The sequence below is a fragment of the Lycorma delicatula genome, chromosome 5, assembly GCF_047948215.1.
Source record: "Lycorma delicatula isolate Av1 chromosome 5, ASM4794821v1, whole genome shotgun sequence".
Classification (NCBI taxonomy): domain Eukaryota; kingdom Metazoa; phylum Arthropoda; class Insecta; order Hemiptera; family Fulgoridae; genus Lycorma; species Lycorma delicatula.
In genome coordinates this window covers 101,698,679-101,714,145 of record NC_134459.1, presented here as the reverse complement: position 1 = coordinate 101,714,145, position 15,467 = coordinate 101,698,679, and the positions used below count along the sequence as shown (strand labels likewise).

General features: G+C 26.3%; 1 protein-coding gene across 3 annotated transcripts in view; it reads right to left on the bottom strand.

The window, feature by feature from the left end:
* LOC142325259 (hexosaminidase D-like) overlaps positions 1-2,023 on the bottom strand; it is a 31,208-nt gene extending 29,185 nt beyond the window's left edge. For 2 of the 3 annotated variants that reach the window (XM_075366767.1, XM_075366769.1), the window contains exon 1: positions 1,889-2,023. The gene's annotated coding sequence lies outside the window, so the exon portion shown is untranslated. Of the gene's footprint in view, positions 1-1,056; positions 1,230-1,888 lie in introns of all 3 variants that reach the window. The other variant, XM_075366768.1, reaches the window with a different exon arrangement.
* Between the last annotated feature and the right edge of the window lie 13,444 nt (positions 2,024-15,467).

The following is a 15,467-nucleotide window of genomic DNA, read 5'->3' as shown; positions in this document are numbered from 1 at the left end:
AGGCTCGTTTCGCCTGTGCTATTCAGCATTTTATATCCCTCCTACTTCATCGATCTTTAGTAATTCTACTTCTCAAATAACAAAATTCTTCTACCTCCATAATCTTTTCTCCTCCTATTTTCACATTTCAGTGGTCCATCTTCATTATTTCTACTACATTTCAATATTTTTGTTTTGTTCTTGTTTATAAAGTAAATATATTAAGTATAAAAGATTATTATAACATTATTCACAATTCAGAAGCTGCTATTGAAAATTATTTTGAGCATATATTTATGTAAATGTTGAACAGGATCTAGATAAATCTTTTTTTGTTTTTTTTTTTTAATTACTATTATTTAAAAATTCATCAGTCAAGTAACATTATTTCAATAAATGAAATTTTTTAATTGTATTTTAAATAAATTGGTGGGAAGATTTTTCAAATGGTTCAGCAATTTATTGGTGATGGAAGTAAAATGAGATCCTTTCTCAAAAGCCAAAATATTGTGCTGAGTTATACAATTACCGTCATCTGGTTTAATAAAGATGGATATTGTTTTTTTTAAGAATAAGTGACCATTCTTTTTAGCAAAAATTGCACATTCATATATTTAATACTGATGAGAAGCTTAGCATTTTATCAAAGCATTTCAGGGCAAAATCAAATCAGCCGGTAGGGCTATTTCTTTACTGAGGCTCAATTGAATGGTGACTCTCTGTGGAGGGTATCTGAAGACTTATCCTATCTGGAGGTTCTATAAAAATCCAAATCATTGAAAGAAGCCTATCACAGGTAAAGCCAGGCTTAATCATCACCAAAATTTTAAAATTAAGAAATTAATTTTTATAAAGATAATTTTTTTTTAAATTTGTGTAACTTACTGTTGGCTTTCAGAGAAATGTCTTTACCTCAACTTCAGAACTACCAATGTTAGAGCCTTGAAATTATATTTTATTGTACTTGCAATGATATGAATGCTCTGTTCAGGTTAGAATAATCTTTTATTTTTTCTTTATAAAAATATAATTTTCCAGTTACAAACAATCAATAGAAAGATATTCATCATTACTTACAGTTAGCAGTAATTTCTTTAAATTATTCTATAATCTATTATGGCTGCTAAGTTCTGCTAGTTGGCCCAACTGCTGAATTTTTTTAAAATTATGAACAGCAATAAATAAATCTTTTATTCTGATACATTCATTAATACTCCACAGATATAAAATAGAAAAGACCTTGCAATTGCCTGTATAGATAAAAGGAAACCGTGATAAAACCTTAATCAGAGCAATATCACAAAATGTACAATTAACTATAAAATATAAAGAAAGTGTGATTAAACTCCATATTAATTATTTAAAATACAAACACATGAAATAATATTAAGTTAAAAGCTTAGAGATAGAAAAAATAACTACACAATAAATCCCAATTCAGAATAATTTGAGCACTTCCTTATGCAAACGTTGAACACAGATTTAACTCAGGATTTTTTTTTAAAGTATTATTCAAAAATTCTTCATGCTCACTATCATGTTGGATAATTCACAGAATCAATGCCACCCAAGTTAAAATGGATGAACGAGTCGCTCAAGAGTTGATAAATAAATGCGATGTATTGAGTACAAGTTATGTCAAGTACAGAAAATTCATTAACATTTTCTTTATAATAGGAATGCAGTTTTTAAAAAAAGAGAGTTAGGAAAACACTTTATTTATTATCAGAACTGTCCCAAACTGTATTATACAACGTTGTGTGTATTAACCGAAGAGTTAAATACACAACATTTTTTTGCATAGCGCAGAGCGAATGTCACTTTCAGACCAATAAATCAAACATATACGCAACAGGCTTACGCATTCAGATATAAATGTGCCTGGGTAAATAAATAATTATGTACTTACTTTATTATATAAAATAGTTAATAAGATGAAACCATTAATACAGATAAACTGCAATTAATTGCACCATCAAAAACTATTTAACAAAACTAAACAACACAACTACGACACGGCTAACAACTACGTAGTTGTCTGTATGCATAGTCGTGAAAAGAGGATAAAAAGAATCTTTTTTTCTTAAGATACGGAAAGCCTCACTTACGTCTACATTGAGAGAGCAATTTGCATTGCAGACAGTTGGCATTTTGGATTGCAATTTGGATTGCAGACAATTAATGGCATGCGAGCGAGTTGGTTTAACTCACTGGTGTCTGATGTTTCGCTAAGTTACACGAAGGTAAATATGTTACCTTCTTAAGTAAAAATTAAACGGTTGTCTTCAAAATGTGTTGAACTGCATTTTTTTATACTAACTCCCCCATCAACAGTTTGATTTTTCAGTAAAAGCTTTTCTCATACATTTTTTTAGAGCTTAAACTAATTTAAAAAAAATAATATTCTCTTAGTACCCGGGAATCTGAATAAGAAGTTTCTTAAGTCTCGAACGATTTTTACTTGACTTGAAAGTTTTATCGTAGAGTGCATTTATACAAGACTAGGCTACCTCTTTATTATTATCATTTTCTAACTCTATTTTTACTTGGATCTAGAAATATAACTTAAGCATTCTCCTGAATGACGTATTGACAAATTGAACTCATGTTCGTTCGCCGATATTGTATGCGTAAGTATACAAACTTGTACTGACTTAATTCATTTCTGAGCAGGAAAACAAATTGAAATCATACACCCATGCGCGTGCATACCATTGAATAAAGAGCGAACGAACTATGAATACACTAATTTTAAAATTCCATTTACTACGAAAACATGAAAGTAGGAGGAATGTTTTTTAAATTTTATTTCATTGATGTAGTAATTACAAATGACCGATTTCTTTCAGTATATGTAGTTATCAAAGTAATTATGTCACCAGTAATAGTAGTTTTAACTAGTAATAAATAAGTTTTAGGCAATGAACAGTTGATGGAAAGTTTTACTTAAGGTATAGGATAAATAAATAACCAGTGTAAAAAAAATAAATCTTGATTTACCGTTAAATAATTAAATATTAACACGCATTCTGGAACATTTTTATTATCATAACAATACTTTTTTTTTTAATACAAAATGTTCCTACTAAATTATGTAGGCGTATTCCATTGATTAAAATGGATAAATTTCATGTATATACTCAGATTTGTAATTAGTAATGTTTGTACTCATTTTACTGAACTGTGTATGTAGATTGTTTCCACCATCATAAAATTCAAGCGTTGAAATAAGTATAACTTCTTTATTAAAATGGTTAATGTTTGCATTAAATTTAATGTTTTATGATCAGATAAAAATATGGAGTCTTCATTTGTAGAAAATGAATCAATAGGCCTACTTTTTCAGAAAATTATTTAACATCACTCGTACAAGAGTGCTTTCAGGAATTATTATTTGGTGCAACACTCACTTTTTTTGTATTATGTGATGCTAAAAATTTGACTGTAAATATTAAAAAACCTAAATAAGTTATTTTAGGTAATAACTTAATAGGTTATATTAAACTAAGTTTGACTGTAATATTTTTGTACAAGTATAAGAAAAATTTTCATGTAAACAATAGTTTTTAAATTAGAAAATCTACTTACATAAAAATACTTACTTTTAACTCTTCTGGATGGTTCCAGAAACTAGAAGATTTTTCCACTATATATTTTTATAACTTTAAAGGGCTAAATCCAACCTTTTCTTCAGAAGTACTGCAATAACATTGTAGAAGGACATTTACAGATAACAGGAAGAGAGAGAAAGAGACTTATTGTTTTACTTGTGTAAACTGGTTTCATCTTATGCTCTGTATATAAACAAAGATTGTACTAAATAATAAACATTTTGATTTTACTGTAAATAAGAAATATCTTTCATACATTTCATACTGTTTTCTAGATAATTGCATAATAATTACATTTATTATCCTGATCAAAACTATTGCAACTTTTATTGTCATTACTTAAGTTTTTATTAGTATATAATTTGATTGTTACTTAATCAAAATCAAGTAAAACAAATGTAACTTTTTTTAAAATTTGGTTAGTGGTGCCTGTGTACATTATTTTTATACAAATTAAGATTTGCATTAAGTTTGGATTAAAATTTATTGAATTTGAAGGTTTTTTAAATATATAAATTTATGTACCATATTTTAAATTGAAAAGTTGTATGTGATCTCTCATCGTGCTATCATTTTGAAATGTGTGGGTTTTTTTAACAATTTTGTGCTGATTAAAGATGTTTAGTCCAACAGGTTAGTGATTAATTCTTCATTGCAAATCAGATTTTTAACAGCTGATTTTTGAAGCCGAAATTTCTGAGGTTCAAATCCTAATAAAAGTTAGTTCCTTTTATGTAGATCTGAATACTAGGCAGTGGGTACTGATGTACTTTGGTGGTTGGGGATCAATTAACCACACATCACATCAGGAATGGTTATCCTAAGTTTGTTCAATTTTACACTTCATTTACATGCCATATATTTCATTCTAATTTCATTGTTATGGAGGCTAATTGGCTATGGAGGGGTTGCTAATTGTTCATTAGTTGGACAGATTGCAACATATACATTAGGAAAGAAGAGAAAGATGCTTATTAATTCTCAGAATTCAGATTAACAATGATTTAATATTGATAGTTTCAATGCAAATTATGTAGGATTTTAAATAATATACATTTAAACCTACAAATGTTATACACATACTTTTTTTAATTTAGTGTATTATATTAAACAATTTTTTAACCAAAAGCAGGATATTAATATTTAATTTTTATGCAATTTAATGAAATCTGCTTCATATCCTTTTTTCTGCAGTTTGTCATATTAGGATTTTTGTTATACTTAGAATCTGTCTGATGCAATTTAGACTAATTTTACTTATTTTTTTAGTATTACAAAATGTTACTATTATAGTATTGGTGTTTTATAAACATTTTTTTATTATCAATATAGCTCATATTTTACATTATATGAATAATTTTTTCTTTAATAAACAGAATATATTTTTGCTTTTTAAAATTATTTTTTGAAATTGAAGTATAGCACTTATGTTTATGTAAAAACGCCACATTAATCTCTTCATTAGAAAGCACACACAACAGTAAAATTAGAGTAATATTTGATGGTGTTTATATTCAGTTACAATAAAATCTAAAAAATAATAATGAACATGAAAATTATTTTTGCAAAAAATTTAAGGTTGCATAAATATAGATAGCTTTGAATTATCATTTCTTTATAATATTATACTGAATATTTATACTAATGAAGCATAATTTGAAGTATGAATTGTGAAAACATACATATATTTTACATTATTTAGAAGTTGAGAGTACCAGCATTCAAGTCCTAGTAAAGGAAATTACTTTATACGGATTTGAATACTAGATCACAGATACTGTTGTTCTTTGGTGGTTGGATTTCAATTAGCCACACACCTCAGGAATGGTTGAACTGAGACTGTACAAGACTATATCTCATTTACAGTCATACATATCATCCTCTTAAGTAATACTTGAATGGTAATTCCCAGAGACCAAAACAGGAAAAAAGTTATTTACACACTGCATTGTTGTCTGTAAGTTGTTGCATTGTAGTATCTTTAATTACGTGTGAGGCATTACGTTATAAAATGAATAGCAAAATCAATGTTGCTGCCGACTGTGAAATACGTGGCGTCATATGTTTTTTAAACCATCAAAATTTTAAGCTGACTGAAATTTATAGGCAGTTGGTTGCTGTGTACGATGATAATGTAATGAATGAAAAAATGTCTGAAAATGGTGTGAAAGGTTTAGAAATAACAGAATTAATGTGTACGATGAAGAGTGTTCGGGGAGGCCCTCGACCCTAATCACCAAGGACTTGTTGAAACGCGTCGATGATGAAATCAGAAAAGCTCATCGCTCAACATTTTCCAACCTGGCCCTTCTTTTTTCTGATGTTTCAAGAGCTATTATCGGCTGCATTGTTCATGACCATTTAGGCTTCAGAAAGGTTTGTGCACATCTTAACGGAACATCACAAAAAATCGGAATGGGATATGCTTTGGAATTTTTGATGCGCTACACAGAAAGGTGATCGAGTTCCTTATTTCAATTGTTGCTGGCGATAAAACAAGGATTTCGTATTACACGCCAGAAGAAAACGGCAGTCAAGTGAATGGCGTCATCCTCAATCACCAACCAGACCAACAAAGGTCAAGCTGCAGTCTTTTGGGATCAATTTGGCATACTGCTGATTGATTTCACGCCAAGTGGAACAGCTATAAATGCAGAAGCCTAATGCGTAACCCTATGTAAATTACAGTCTGCTATTCTAAATCGGCGGTGTGTCATCCTGCTGCATGATAATGCGCGTCCAAATGTTGCGGCTCTGACACATGATTTACTGAGAACATTTGGATGGGAAATTTACGATCACCCACTATATAGTCCGAACTTAGCTCCTTCTGATTACCATTTGTTTGGGGAATTGAAAAAATTTTTGAGTGGTAACCAATTCATGGGATGACAATGAACTTAAAAATGCTGTTAATCAGTGGCTAAATGGAATGTTGGCAGAAGACAAGGCTATATTGAAGCTGGTGTATCACTACAATAAATGTCTTAATTCATGTGGCGATTATTTTGAGAAGTAGTTTAAGGTATGTAGTTTAAGAGAAATAAAAAATATTTATAAAATTTTCAGAATAAATTTTTTACAATGAAGCAGTCTTTACTTTTGAGGTAACTTCTCGTACATACTTTTGACTAATCATTTAAAACTGCACTCTTTAAACGACAAATTTAACTCGCTTCAAAACATTTTCAATCGCTTTTACTTTGAAAAAAGCAGCAAACATTCTGAAGTTAATTTTAAAAACTGCATATTTATTAAATTTGGTATGGTTTGATATTAAAAGGTGTACAGTGTTAAATAATTTACTTCATGGCCAAACATATTGCACACAAAGACATTTGAAGCAACCCAAGATAAGAACAACATAAATTGTTTCTAGCATTATAAGTTTGTGTAATAAAATATGTAAATTCTGTATCAATGAACATGTTTAGATATTAAGACAACATGTACACTATATTAATCTATAATGTTGTATATTAATATATATCAATATTATATAAAATGTACAATATTATTAATCTTATTAAGTATGGCTGTATAACACTTCACATTAATATGGCTGTTTCTAAATCATAATCTTTCAGCATCACATTAAGTAAAGTCAATCATATTTTCTTGGATGAGCCATCAATTTTCTTGTGGGTTGTTATGTTATGAGAAGTTATAAAAGATGTAAAGAGATATTTAAGAAAAATACACAACATATTTAAAAAATTTCATATTTTTAATATTATATCACATTAAATAATTCGACCGATTAGATAAACCTAATCAAAAATAATTAATAATACTCTTTATATACCATACAATATATATATATAATATACCTATTAATTAATACACTTAAATCTCTATCAACACTTTAGTAATTATTATTATTTGATCAACAGCAAACACAGCTTATTTAATAAAAATGATATAACAGAGAATTAAATGTAGTTGTACACTTTTTAATCATATAATGAAATTTTCTTCAATATAATTGTATGATAACTGTTCACTGCTCTTTTTTTGGGGTTTTATTAACAATTAAAAAACACTCAATTTGTGATAAAACAATTATTATACATACAATCTATTAAAAATAGAAACATCAAATAAAAATTGTTGTCCCAATTAATGGAGAAAAACATAAAATATATCTTAATATAAAATTATCAATTGATAGAAAAAAAGAAGTATATAAGAGTAACAATCAATATTATCACTGAATTACATAAAAGTATAAAATAGATGAGATGTTTTTCTTTACGTGAAAATATATATATATATATATTAGTGTAAAATATAAAATAAGTAGTAAAATTGCATTGAGTAAAGTTCATTTAGTTTTGGTTCAGTAAAAGGAATGTTAAACAAAAGTAATGCAGGATGAAATTCACAATTTACGCCATTACTTCAATTATCAATTTACGCCATTTTTTTCTCAGTGAAAGCAACTTTAATTTGTCTCTTGTTCCTCAGGTGGCTTACATGCATCACTCATAAGAGAGACTGGTTCAAGTAGTACAATACAAGACAAGAAATAATACATTGTTTCTCATCTATTGAGAAACAATGTATTACGCAGATTACCTTTAATTAGTAAGGTATTACATATATAAAGCAAATGTAAATACAATTACCAAATTAAATTCGGGCCAAGAAATCTCCAGTACAGCAAAAAGAAAAAACCCATTAAAAAGTTATCACCAAAACATTAACATGTATTTAATTGGTCCTATTTATCTTAATTCAATAAATATCTTATAGATTATGTTACTGTAAATAATAAATTACATCAATAGATTTTTGTTAAAAAAGGGGTAATTTTAAGATATATTTTGGAAAATATTAATTTATATACAGAATGTGTGATGTTTAAAACATTCACAGAGAGAAGGATAGCAAGGCAGATAGAGGTGTAACATGATTTTCATGTTATTAATGCTTGTGCATGAATGATTTTTTTCAATGATGTAATTGCAAAAGTGGGTTCAATAATAAAGTAAATTTTCACAGTCTTCCTGTTATAACAAGTTTTATGTGTACAACAAGAAAATCTTACCTTTAAACAGTAAAGGTTGAAAATTAGACACACTTGAACTATACTCAAAATATATAACACAATTCTAAAAGAATAAACACAATTTAAATTGCAAGCACTTTTCAAACACACAGGAAAGATCCTTTAAAACTTTACTCAAACTCAAGTGCCACATCTAACAACATGAAAATACACAGCGTTCCCAGCGGCAGTCTCTGAACAAGCTTGATTTTAACCAAACACTAAATCAGACTCGTGTAAAGTTTTTAACTTAAAGTATTTTGTAATAAGTTTAATAAGTGTTTCATAATTTTATTTACTTAAGTTATAAGTAATTTAATTGTACTTAAGTTGTAGTTGTTTACTTAAATTTTACTGATACAGTTTTATAAAAAATTTCACATTCCAAAATTTATTATAGTTTGAGAACAATACCAAATCAGTGAATTTTTATTAAGACATCCAATACTTTCTAAAGTGATACTGTAGGAATGCTCCAGTATACCCTTCGTCCAAATATTCCAAAGAACTTGATAAATTCACTCACTAACAAGCACAAAAGAAAAAAGTTACAAAAATAAAAATATTCTAATAGCAGATGTGAAAAATAAAACAAATAATAAAAATCAAATCTGTTCAATCAAAATGCTGAAAAAAATTGATTTATGAAGTAACAGACAATTAAACAACAATAAAATATAGTAACTAATTTTATAAGACTTCAGGAAAACTAAATTTATAATTACAAATTTGATAGTACTTTAAAATATTTTAAATAAAATGTAGTACTACAAGAATTAGATTTTATAAATAAAAATATTTATATTTCTTTAATTAATATATCTCAATTAATTTTAAGTAAAATCATTTTGATATGCATTACAAAAGAGTAAACCAAGTAAAAGAATTTTATTAAAATTGATATATTTCAATATAACAGTTAAAAAGCTAAGAAGCAATTCTGATATGATAAGTATTATCTACTTAATCATATTCATAAACCTTGATAAAAATATCTGCACAGTAAGAAATGTATCATTTACTTCTGGTAGATTAAATGGCTTTCACATTACTCATATTTAGAATAGGATAAAAGAATAATCATGATTTGAACAAGTTTCATCACTGTTATAAAAATTTTATCACAATAAAATCATCTAACACTTAAATTTCCAGAAAAAAAATATTTTAACAGCTAGAATCTTGATCATTACAAAACAATTGATCATTTTTAATATTTAGCCATTTACAAATTTTAATTCTTTTAGAGATACAAAACATTACAAACAAAACTGTTGATAAATAAAAAAAAAGAATTGAGAAAAATATATATATAATTATACCACATGAAGTTTTCATTAAGTAGGTTAGCAATATGCAGTCACATTTGCATTCAATTATATATATTTCGCTTAACATAGAGAATCAATGGAATGAAATCAGATATAAATAATTGCTTTTAATACTATTGATGAGAGAAAATATAGATACAACATGAGCGAGTAACAATTATAAATTACAAGTTTATAATATGCAACAATAACTGGTAAACTGCCATAAAAGCATACGCACCTTATAACATGGTACCAACTAATTTATTAAGAAACAAAAGTGGAATTCAATCAATGGAAGTGTTCCATTAGACTTCATAAGAATTACTTATTAACCTTTGTATTACACATTACTTTTTTTGTGACTGATAATAATCTTCACTTAAATACAAAATATAATTCTTTTTTCAATAATCAATCAACTGTTAAAATTATTATTATTTATTTTTTTATAAATGGTTATTTTTTAAAAATTATATTCAGTTTAAAAATCTCTTTTGTGGTGAGATTTGTGGTTCTTTCACATTATAAGACTAATTTACTTAAAATTAAAGTAACTATTACTCAAACACACACACACACACACACACACACACACACACACACACACACACACACACACACACACACACACACACACACACACATCTATATAGTTTATAGTTCTAATAATAGTAGAAAGAAATAGAAATAATATTCTACTTAAAAATAACAAATTAATAATATGTAAATATGCAAAGAAAGATTAATACTCCATATTAATTTGAATTAATTTAATCTGGCTACCTTTCAGAATAAATGTATTATATCTTAATTAATTAACCAAATACTGTTAATTTATTAAATAAAATTAAAGTAATTTAGTACTTGAATTAATTATTATATTAAATATGACTTGGTAAATTTAGCTTAATATTTTTTTAAACTTATTTTTTAATATATTATTGTATGTTAAAAAGGAACAATAAAATCATATTGTAGGCCAATATTGTAGGCAAGTGCTACTAGGATTTCATGATGATTTTATAATACAATAATGATAATTTTTTCATTCAAGTTAACCTACTCATTAACTAAATAAAGTAATATACCCATAATTTTTTCTTATTACACAGAATCATATGGTTTACAATACTAAATTTAATGTCTTCGATATAATACAATATTCAAAATCTGACACCTTTGCCACCATCTATTATTAAAATAATTAATTAACATTTCTAGAATTTAAATAATATTGTAATTATAATCAATAGCATTTAAATATTTCATAAACTTGTTTTTAATACATAAAACAACCACTGGTTACAAAAAATTAAAGTAAATTAATAAAAAAAAAAAAAAATACTAATAAAATTAATACTGAAGTAACAAAACCTAAAATTAAAATAATACAACATAAAGAATAATGCTTCATATTACTATAAAAAACGCACAATTTTGTAATAACAAAACAGTAACTCTAAAATTTAAACATACTTTTATAAAAAGGAAGTAAAATGAAGGATTCTTAATGCTTTTGATCTATTTCTTTTATTGACAGAAAAAATATTTGTTCTCTGGCATATAATGAGAGTTTGTTATTGACATAAGATGATAGTATGTGAATTAAACACATGCTATGTAAATTAATTATACATTAATACATAATATAGTTCCAACAAAATATTACCATAATTTGAAAAAAAACAAAACCAAAATGCTTAATGCTGAACTCAAAAAATAACATTTTCAAAATATCAATTTGACCTTGAAAATCATTTTCACAATAAAGCAATTTCTGGATGATAAGATACTTCCACATTGTATTAGATAATTTATATTAAAGAATAAATCTTGTGGAAATCATTGGTTATTCTCAATAATAAATTAATACTGACCAATTAACAATAAAAAGATATATAAAATATTTTCTGATGTGTATCTTCTAAAAAAATTACTTGCTAATATTTCTTTTTTTAAAACTTAATCATGAATATATCTTAAAAACCAGACATCTTAAAAGGTTGTTTACATCATTTTATTACTTGAAAATGATGAATTAGCATTGATCAACTACCAGAAAATATAAAATTTCAACCAGTAAACCTAATTTATCCACACCTAATATGTATTTATTTAACTATCAGGTTTCTGTGTGGGGGGAAACTATGACTAACCCTCCTTCACCTAATTTATATAAATTATAATTATTTTGTAGATTGAATAATCACTTTTTACATCTTTATGTACAATTACATATTATATTATGTTGTTTACAATGAGAATGGATGTGTGGTAATAATTGCACTTCTGATCATTAACCAAACCTTAATTTTATATTGTTATTTAAATTGTTAATTTTTAAGAGAAGGAATTTATGATAGTAGATTTTTTATTGCTTATGTGATTAATATGAGTACAGATTATATATACTTTACAGGAATATATGTTTATTTATGATTACAAAAAATCAGACGGTGGAACATTAAAAAATTAACAACTTAATAAGCACTATATAATCTATTATTGCAAATAATCAATTATTTTGTTTGTGTTTGTCATACAGTAGAGGTCTAACCTCATGATTATACATGTTTTGATGAATATAAGGAAACTATGATGATAAATTGTTAAAGACAACACAAATAAATTAATATAAATTACATTAATAAGTACATTATACATTAAAATTATATCATTAAATACATTTTTCAATTCATTAGCATAAATTCCTAATATTTAAGCTAAAGGTTGAATTTATGTTTTTATAATCATATAAAGATCAACAATTGTAAATGAGTTTGCAGCATCTCTTTTCCTTATGAATGACAGTAGCAACTGACTTAAGCTGGCCAAAAAAATGTTAATATTATAGTTATGAAGAGAAAAACAAGTCAGAAATAAGATCTAGGAGGAAAGAACATTTAAGATATAAAATAAGGATGAAATGATCTGATTATAATACATTTGTAAAAATGATTGCATTATATCAAAATAAATTTTTAAAGAAGATGAATGATTCCTTTAAAAAAAAAATCAGAAATAATACAAAATGAGCAGTCACAAACTGATATTGTAATGCGTTGAGTAAACATGTTGAAGAAAGATGAATGACAATAAAGCAAAATTGATTGGTTTCAGTATAATTAGAGGATTTTGAATAAACAGGAGTGTGAACTTCATGGATTAGATTTATAAGATGGATAATTAGTTAGTTACTTTCAACTAAAGTTTAATTTACTTATAATTAAAATTTACTTAAAATTTTACCATCATTAAATTCTTTATAAAGATATAAAATCAGTAAATGCCTTGTTAATTCCCTTTTTTGTGAATACTTCAATAACTATTTAAAATATAAAATATCTTGTGTATTATACTTATGAAGCATTTCTAGTGTTCTTCTTTAAAGCTATGGAAGACTGCTTACCATCCAGTAAAAAAAAAAAAAAAAAAAAAAATTAAAAATACTGCAAAATACCATTAAAACTCCTAATTAACATTTTTAAATCAATTAATTACTTTTGTCTTTGTTAAATTGAGAACAAGTGTTATTCTAATGTAAATCTAGATTAAATTATTCAATACAGTAATAAAACTGTTCAAGTAATAGAAGAAATAGGACTTGTAAAGATGAAGTGTTCATATGCTGCACAATGCTGAGAAAACTACATGCTCTATAAAAAGAATATATAAAAAAAAACCAAGAATCTTAAGATTTGACAATGAGATTAGTTACACGAAATAAAGAAAAGATAAATCTTTTAAGCCAAGAGTGTGAATTATGAAGTTTTAACACCACTGACTTGGAGCTGCTTGTGAATTTATGGAGAGGATTCTGCTGATGATACCAATCTTCATACAGAGTTAAAATCTGAGATAAAAGGACTGCTAGATAAAACTAGCTAGAAACTGCTAGAAAGAGATATACTAGCTTGTCAGTCAGTAAGGATAAGACAGAACTAATCATAATAGATTAAAATAAGTTTCTTAAAAAAAATGCATTGCTCTGAGTATAAAAGTGTTAGTAAAAAAAAAAAAATTAATAAATAAAAGGTAAGTGTCCAAGTATAGAAAACTGTCAAGGATTCCACACAAATCAACACACTGATTAGTCCAGTAGTGAATGACATTTGAAAAATTAAAACTGAAACCATATCAGATGGTGATGTTCATGAATTAAGAGATCTTTATAAAAGAAATAAGAGAAAATAGTCCATTACTTTCACTAAACCATTAAGTCTTTTAATGAGGGATTCCCAAACTCATTTCTTTTTATGTCAATAAATAAAGCCTTATTCCATCCTTCAAGATATGTAAATTCCTAGTATAACAATTTGTGATACTGGAAGACTAGAAAATAACAAATGATGAGAGTTTGCCAGGATTACAGTCACAAAGTTGAGAAATGGGTGAAGGTATGTCAATAAACAAGTTGCAGCTTATGGCAAACGATTTAAAAGTACTTTAAAGTAAAAGATACAACTTAAAATGTAAGATTTAATTTAGAAAATCGTAACAATAAATTTTTCTCAGGAAATCACTAATTTTAACTCAATTTAAAAAAGAAAAACAAAAAAACAAAAACATTTAGAGTTTTGTTTAATAACAAAACTTTAAATTGTCTTTATGCACATTTTAACAGTGCCACTCTGTGCAAGTGTGCTAACTAAACTGAGACTGCTTAACACTTGTTTTACTGTAGAAAATTAAAACAATGGATATAAAGATAATCAATTTATTTTAGTATTCAGGAAAATACTTAAATGTCAGGGATAGAGAAAAACTATATGCAAGATGAACTAAATAAGTAGAGGAGTCCTTCATGTGTTAAAATTCCTTTGATATGCTGACATGCATGGCACAAGCAGTCAGGCTTTAAAAAGGTTATTATTCAAGGAAGGATTAAAGGGAAAGAAAATAGAGAGCTACAGGATAATTTGATAGACGTAGAAAAAGAGAAATTGAACTGAACTCTTTACTTCTTATTAAGAGAAGCAAACAAAATCAGATCAATGGAGACAGATGTTAAGAATGAGTGTAATAATCTCTGAGTCATGATAAATGATATTATTTTAATGCAGTGAAGTATAATTTAACACAACCTTATTATTTGAAAAGAGAATTTCCTTAGATGAAAGGAAAAACAAAACTCAGGCCAAGAGAACTTAACCTATACCAAAACATTCTACAATTCTTGGAATTAGATATCATGAAATAATACAAAACAATCGTTTGTAAAATGTTAATAATAAATTTCCTTTTAGTAGTTAAATTTTTCCTCAAATATATGCACGTGAGTGTATTTTTGTGTATGAGTATGAAAAATAGGAATTATGCAAAATACAATTCCTTTCAAATTTAATTTTTGATCATTTCATGGTATCTCAGTGAATTTAATGAATTCAAATGAAGCTCTTACATAAGTAAAATAAAAATATGATAAAAAATACTTTATAATAAAAACAAGACTATATACAAATATAGATTAAAAACAAAATAAAAAAAAAATAAAACCAAAAATTAATAAATATA